The sequence below is a fragment of the Acromyrmex echinatior genome, chromosome 8 (assembly GCF_024713525.1).
Source record: "Acromyrmex echinatior isolate Ae372 chromosome 8, ASM2471352v2, whole genome shotgun sequence".
NCBI classification, from domain to species: domain Eukaryota; kingdom Metazoa; phylum Arthropoda; class Insecta; order Hymenoptera; family Formicidae; genus Acromyrmex; species Acromyrmex echinatior.
This window is the reverse complement of record NC_141859.1, coordinates 12,861,745-12,869,745: the sequence shown is the minus strand read 5'-3', so window position 1 is coordinate 12,869,745 and position 8,001 is coordinate 12,861,745.

Here is an 8,001-nt window from a genome sequence, read left to right as displayed (position 1 = left end):
TTTTTTAGCTTTTGGTTTTTTTTTGGGTTTAAAATTTTACAAAAATTTAAAAAAAACCCCCCTTAAAAAACCTAAAAAAAAGGGGGAGGGAAAGCAAAAATATGTTTTTATGTGCGAGAGCGAATCACCCCCGAGAGCGCGGAAAAAATTTTTTTAAAAAAAAAGGGGTTTTTAAAAATATTTCCGCGGGTTTTCAAACCGGGCCCAAAAAGGGAAAACCCAGAAAAGTGCGGAATGCCCGCGGGGAAAAAATTTGGGGAGGGGGAAAAACGGCCCCCGGTTTTTTTTAAAAAAGGGGGTAAGAGAACTCCTTTTTTTTGTTTTAAACCCCAAAAAAATTTTTTTTTAATTCCTTTTTAAAAGGGGCGAAAATAAATTTAATTTAAAAAATTTAGTTAAAAATTTTAAAAAATTTTGGGGGCCCCTTTTTCCCAAAAAAGGGTATTTGGAATCGGGGGTTGGAAAATTGGGCGATTTTCTGGGCCCCCCCCCCCCAAAAGGGGGAATTTTTTTTAAATGGGGGTTTTTTCCCCAAGGGGTTTCCCCCCGGGGGGTTTTTTCCAAAGCAATAGAAAGCGAGACTTTACTCTAAAAACCCCCAAAGAATTTTTAAAAAGGGGTTAAGAACTCAAAGGGTTTAAAACCCCCTAAGCGGTTTTAAAAAGGCCCTAAGGATGAAAACGATCCCCCCAATCCCCCAAAAAAAAGGCCCCGGAAAATCGGGTTTTTTATTGTTTGGGGGTCGGGGGCCCCCTTTTTTGGGGGGAAACCAAGGTTTTTGGCCAAATCGAAATTTTTTAAATAGTTGGGGTTTGAAAAAAATTTTGATTGGTTTTTTAAAATTTTTTTTAAAACGACGTTAAACCCCCAAGTCTCCCCCGACAGAAAACCCTTTGCGGGTTTGGGACGCGGTGACGTATTCGGGGCGGGCGTCGCGTGCGGGAATTAATTGTTGGGGGAATTTTCGATTGCCTTCCCCTGGGGGTTTGCGTGTCCCAAAGGTTTTTTGAAAAGACTAAAAAAACGGCCCCCCCTTTTTTTTGGGGGGCCCCTTGGGGGCGGTCAAAAATTAAAATAACGAGCCGCCTTGTGGGGCGTTAAAAAACCCCAATTACGCGGTCGTCGAAGGAGTTTTTAAATTTTTTTTTTTAAAATTTCCGTCTAAAAATTTCCCCCCCCCCCGGTCTTTCCCCCGGGGTGACATTGTATAAATTTAAACCCCTTTAGTTACAAAAAAAAGAAAACGCGTACAGGGGGAAAAGGGGGATAAAAAAAAGAATCCGTTAAAAATTTAAAAATTTTTAAAACCCAGAGTTATGGAAAAAAAATTTTTTAAAAAAAAATTCACAAAATGGGGGCGACAATTCCCCCCCCCCTTTTTACATTTGAAAAATTTAGGTGCAATGAGCCCCGGTTTGCCTTCGGAAATAAAAAAAATTTTTGAAAAAAGGCGAAAAATTTCCGGAAAAAAAGGGGGTTTTGACGGGGGCCCACTCCCCAACCCCCCGGGGGGGTTCCCCAAGGATGTGCTGGTGTTCCCCGCCAGTGGTTTTTTTTGGGCCCGGTTTTGGGGAGTGGGAAAATGAAAAAATAGGGGCCCCCAAAATGCGTGATGGAAAAGGGGGCCTTGGTCCATTGGGTTTTCGGGTAGTAAAGTGGAAAGTACTGCGGACCACCCCCCCCCAAAAGGGGTTTTTCTCGATTGGGGATAATTTTCCCCCTTTTGGAAAAAAAAAAATTTTCCCCCTTGTGTCCGAAAAAAAAGGGGCCCCGGAATGGCCACAGTGGGCCCCGATGAGCGGGTGACCGGGGGAAAAAGGGGCCGGGGGAGGTGTGGGTTTTTCGGGGGGAAAAGGGCCCCCCATGGGGGGGGGGTTGGGCATCCCCCCCCTTTTTGGTGCGACCCGGGGCCCCTCATTTCCCGGGGGAAAACCCGGGTTTTTGGGTCGGGTTTTTGGGCGCAGGGTTTTTTTGGGGTTTTTAAGGGAATGCCCCCCAAGCCCCCCAAAAAAATGGGGCCCCCGGGGGGGGGTTTAAAAGGGGCCCCCGGGGGTTTTCCCCTTGATGGGGGGAGTGTGCCCCCCTTTCCCCCCCTTTTGGGGGGGGAAAGGCTCGGAGATCTTAAATTTTTAAACATCCAAAAAAAATTGGCCCCAAAAAATGGGGGGAAGGACCCCCGGGGAAACCCCCCCCGGGGGCGAGTGGAATGAGGGAGAGCCCCGGGAAAGGGTTTTTCCGGTTTGTAAGAAAAAACACCCTAAAGGGAAAACGGTTGGAGTTAAAACAAAAAAAGAGGGGCGGGGGAATTTTTTGTGAGCCGGTCCCCCCCCTTTTTGCCCCCCGGGGAAAAAGGGGGGGCCCGGGGTTGGCGATGCCCACTGAAAAAGGCGTGCAGGAAAACCCCCCAAAAAGGAAAAGGGGTTCCCCCTTTTTTGGGTTTTGCGGAGGGGCCCCCCCCCCCGGGGGGGTTTCCCACCCACTGATGCCCCCAATTTTTTGGCCCACCGGGGGGCCCCTTTGGGGAATCCAAAACCGGGGCGAAAAACCCCAGGGGAATCGGGCCCCCCCATGGAGGTAGGCGGGGGGAATTTTCCCCCGGGGCAGAGAGGGACCCACCCCCCGGGGAGGCACGAGGGATAGGAGTGCTGTCAAAAAGACAGGGGGGGCGTGTTTAGGCGTCCTCCAACTCGCGGGATTTCCGTGTTCGTCCAGGTAGGGCGAGGGTTCAAAAATGTGGACTACAAGTCGCGTTTTTTTTAAAAAAGGTCCTCCCCTCTTAAAAATTTTCCGGGACTGCTTTTACGCGGAATCCTTTGGAGGAGTTTTGGGGGTCGGTTGGGGGGGGGGGGAAACGCTGCCCCTGGATTTACCCCCCAAAAAAACCCCGACTGAGCGACGCGGGGGCCCCCCAAAAAAAAGAAGGGGGAAAAGCATTTTTGAAAATTTGGGAAAATTAGTGACAAAAAACCGGAGTTTTTCCGGCTGGGGGTTTGCCCCTTTTACCCCCGGGGGTTTTTTGGGCCCGTTCCCCCCGGTCTTTTTTTGGGGGGGGCCCAAAATTTTTGTGTTTGGCCCATTGCGTTTTTCCCCCCCCAACCAGGGGGGAAAGCCGCCCCCAAAAAGGGTTTTTGGCGAAGAGCTCCCCGTTTTTTAGCCCCGGGAGGCACATTGGGCCCGGGGTTTGTCCTTCCCCGGGGAAAAGTACCCCATTACCCTTTTGGGGAATTTGCGGGAATTTCGGGGATACTTTTTGGCCACGTAATTTTTCCCCCGCGAGGGGCGGGACCTCGCCCCCTGGAGCGTCCCCTTTGGGGTTTTTGATAAAAGATTAGGGCTTTAAAAAGGGGGGTTTTTAGCACGAGCGCGTGAAAAAGGGTTATTAAAAGTAAAAAAAGCGGAAAAAGGTTGGGCGGGGGAGAGAAAAATTTGAGGGCGCGACCTTGTTTTTTTTTTCCCAAAAAAAAACCCCTTTTTTTTGGTTTTTTGGGGTTTGGCGGGGGTTTACACCAAAAGGGCGTTCCCCCTTTGGGGCTTTTGCGAATTTTGTAATTCAAGGGGGCGAGTCGTGCCCCCCGGTCCCGGGGGCCGGGGGCCCCGACTCGGGTTTTCCAAGCGGGGGAAATTCTTCCCGGCCGCTTCCATTTTCCAGCTTTTTTACGGAAAGGGGTTTTTTTTCCCAATCCACGGGTTGAAAGGGGCCCCGTTTAAATTAAAATTTTTTTGGGGAAAAAGGGTTTAGGACCCGCCCCCGAGGGGGTCAAATTTTTCAGCGGCCCCCGCAGAAAAATTTTTTTTTAAAACCGGGGAGGGGTGCGGGAGGAAAAAAAAAAGGGGGAAAAAATTTTTCCCGGGATCCCACCAAAACCCCCACCTTGAGGGGTTTTTTATTTTCCCATGCCCGGCGATTTCCTGGGGGGGCAGAAATTTCAAAGAATGTGGGGAAGCCCCGGGGTTTGGGGGCCCCCTTTCGGAGAGAAAACCCCCCCCAGGCAGGTTTGGGGAGCCGCTTGGGACCGTGGGGTCGTCTTTTTATGCCCCCGGGGTTTACGACACGTCGCCCGTAGCATTTTGGGTAACGCATCTGCGCCTCGGGGGAAACGCAAACCTCAAAAACAGGGTTTGACGCAGAGTCGAATGGCGGAAAATGGGGGCAAGCGGGACCAAAATGAGGGTTTTAAAAATTTTTAATTTTGCTTTTAGGCTAACCCCCGGCCCCCCCAAAAGGGGGTGATTGTTTTTTTGACGCGGGCCCCCCAAAAGGGAAAATCTGCCGTACTTTTTTCGTTTTGTCGGAAAAACTAGGGGTTTCCGATGCCCCCCCCCCCGCAGAAGTGGTTGCGGGGGGTTTGGAAGGGGTTTTCCCCCCCAAAGAAGATGAGTTTTGGGGGGACCCCGGCCCTTGTCGCGGCCCCCCTTTAAAAGACATCCTGGCTTGTGGGGTGCTGGATTCCGAAGGACCCCGTGAGCGGAAGGTAGCACCGATTTTCGCTAGAATTGGGAGGTTCTTGCCCCAATTTCCCAATGTACCTTACCCTGTATTCCTTCGGGAAAGGGCGCGGTAGAGATCGCCGAATCGAAAGTCTTTCACAGCTCGCCCCAGGGCGTTTAAAGTTTTTTCGCAGATCTTCCGCCCAAACCAAAGCGTGGGCGGGAGATGAAAAAGAATTCCCCCTAGTATCCCCTTTGGGCCTGCTTTTGGGCGCGCGCAAAAATGCCCTTCGCTTTTGCGGCTTTTTGGGCGTAAAGGGGCGACGGGAGAAGGCCCCTCTCTTTTCCGGCCCCCCGAAATGCACAGGTCGGCAGCTCAGGATCTGCGGTGCACTGAACGAGGGGCGTTTGTGCTGGGGTTGGGTTACTTAAATCGCAACCTCCCATAAGCCCACCGAGCATTGTTTTTTGGGGGCGATGGGCGCTTGGGGCCTCCTTTGCGAAGCCACCTGGAGAATGATCGAGCATATTCCGCTCCAAACAACCCTCAATAGAGTCGTTTGTACGTAGTTGATCACCCCTTTGGACCCCCTTTAAAATGTGGCCACCCATTTGATCCTTGGTGGGGGCCTTGGTAAAGCGAAAGATGGGGGCCGGGAATAAAGGTCCGACGTAAAGTGGGTTCCCGGGGGTTAACGGGGAAAAACCTTTGACCCTTCCCCTTTTCCCTGCTGGGCCCGGAGTTTTTCCCGCTGATGCCGATGACTTCGATTGCGGACGAAAACTTTGGGGGCGAAAGCGCGGGCCAGAGCCCGGAAATCAAAAAAATTTCCGAACCTTGGTCGAGGGCACGCGGGGGTTATCCCTGTTTTCCCGTACGACCGCGAGGGAAAAACTCGCCCCATTTTCGACCCAAAAAAACCATGGGGTTTTGTTGTCGGGGGGGCTTCCCGCAGTGAGCGACCTTTTGGGGTTTTGGGGGGGGGAAGCGTACGGCGTTTAACATTGATTGGTAAAGGGGATTTGGGGCCCACGTGGAACAGGGCCCTCTTTAAAGGGCCCCACTTCGCAAAGGGATGAGAGCCGGGCTTAAAAGCCCAGCTTGGAGTTTGGGGGCGAGGGCCTGCGGCCGACCGGGTTTTTTTCTTAAATTTTCTTTCACACACCACCCCAACGTGGTGCTTACCCTTGCATAGGACGATTGTGAAGTTTTGGTGTATTTTCTTGACTAATCGCCTTGGCAGATCGCGACGGGTTGGGCGGAGACCCGAGCGATTTTTTATTTGGCGGCCTTTTAGAGTTTTTCGTTTTCCTTTTTTGATGAATTTTCCCGAACGTGTCGTGGTTTTTCAAGTCCGTGGGTTTCTATTGCGTTCCCAAATCGAAGCGTTTTTGGTCGAAAAGCTCGATGGCTAGGGATTCAAAAAAATCAAACCAGTGAGTCAATTGGTCTTCCCCCAAAAATTCCTTGGCCGTTCCCGACATTTATTGCGGCGTTTAGAAAGCGGGGGAAATTCCCCGGCGGTATCGGTTTTTTTTTTTCGCATGAGGGGAACGGGAAAAATTGGGGCGCGACAACTCCCTTTTTTCTCATTTAAAGCTTGCAGGGCAAGCGCCCCGGCGCGAATGTTTTTCGGTTTCGGCCAGGGGCGTATCAACCCCTTCCGCGGCCTTCCCAATTCTTTAAATGGGGAAATCTCTCTCGTTTGGGGATGAAAGATTGTTTCCAACGAAAACAAGAAAAAAGAATATCCCGAAAAGTGGGCCCGTCTTTAAACGCGCCCGAAAACGATCGGATTTTTTTTTCGCGGCAAATGCCCATTTGGGAGAAAAATCGGTTTTTCCCCATTCCCTGGAGGAGCTTTCTTGATTTCTCAGCTTTTAGCTTTGGGCCCGGGAATCGTCCAGCAGACTTTTTTGCGGGACGCACGTGTTTTCGGTGGAAACGGCAAAATTTAGACATGTTGGGACCCACTCTGATTGAAGGCTTTTTCCCGAAAACTTAATAACTTGTGTTGCTTTTCGAATTTCCCCCCCCATTGGTCCCAAAAAGCGTCGGCGGATTTCGAAAAGGGGCGGGGGGTGAGTTTTGGAAACCCCTTTTCCCTTAAAAAAGGGCACTGACCCGGCCCTGCGACCGTGGGGGTTTAAATCTGGGCAGTCCCCAAGGGGGGCCCATTTGTCACTCATGATTTCCCCTTCGAATCTTCTCTCTTGCTTTTCTGATTACGTGCCCCTGAACGCGATGCCCCGACACGGGGGATGCCGGCGAGTACGGCTCGAAGGACCAAAAATTTGCGGAAAAGGGTCAGAGGAAACGCTGGCGTGGAAATTTTTTAAATGATCGGGTTTTTCTAACCCTTTTTTTCGTGGTTCAATCCCGGGTCGAAGGACCCAGAAAAAAGTCGGGGAATGCACCGCGCGGAAAGTTGAGTGGAGAACGGGACAGGTTGATAGGGGCACACACGTAAAGAGAAAATCCGTTTCTTTTTAATTTAAAAAAAGAATTTTTTTTTAATTGCCCCAGTTAAAAAAGTCGAAAATATAATTAATTAAAATTTTGATTTAAAAGAAACAAATGCGGTCACCTTTTTCCCAAAAATAGTTGGAACGCGGTGATGGAAAATCTCGGGGGATTTTTTCGGGCCCTTTTTCAAAAGATTTGGTTTATCGGGTTTTTAAATAAACGGTTTTTCACAGGGGGGTTTTTCGAAACGTTTTGGGAGCGAGACTATGACTCTAAAACCAAGAACTTTTTAAAATAAAAACCAAGAAGTTAAGAACTCTAAAACGGGGTAAACGGGGCTAAGCGGTGTAAACGATTAAAAAATCTTCCCGGGAGGAACGGGGGAAAAAAAACGAAAACATTTATTTTTCTTCTTCTTTGGGGGGAAAAACCCAAAGAAAATTTTCACAATCGTAATTTTACGTACATTGGTTTTTCAAAATTGATTGGCGCTTTTGATTCTTTCTAACGACGTTCAACCCTAAAAGTCGGGCGACAGAAAAACCTTTCGCGGGGTTGGGGACAGCGCGTGACGTATTTGTCCCGGGGCGCGGCGCTCGCGTGCGCGAATTTAAATTTTTTTTTTTTTTTTTTTTTTTTTTTTTTTTTTTTTTTTTTTTTTTTCCGAAGTGGCCTTCCGGGGCCCCGTTTTCGGTACCCCAAATTTTTTTGAAAAAAACTAAAGAAAAGGGAATCCCCGACTTTGACGGGGTTAAAAGTCAGCTCGAGATGAAAACACGAGCTCGCCTTGTGCGTGCGTTTAATAACAAATTTCTGTCGGGCACGAAGGAGTCTTACTCTTTTTTGAATTACCCATCTAAAAACCATTTTTACTTTATTTACGTATGACAATTCATCCCAATTAAAATGGCATTTGGTAACAGAAAAAAATGCTATTTCATTAAAATATACATGTTTATAATGTATTAAAAACATGTTGCATCCGAAGATATATCTAACACAGTCAAAGTTGATTTTTTTAAAAAAATTCCTTTTTGGGAAACTTGCCCGTTAGTCAATACACATTTACCATAAGGGATACATTTGCCCAAAAACCCCTTTTAATT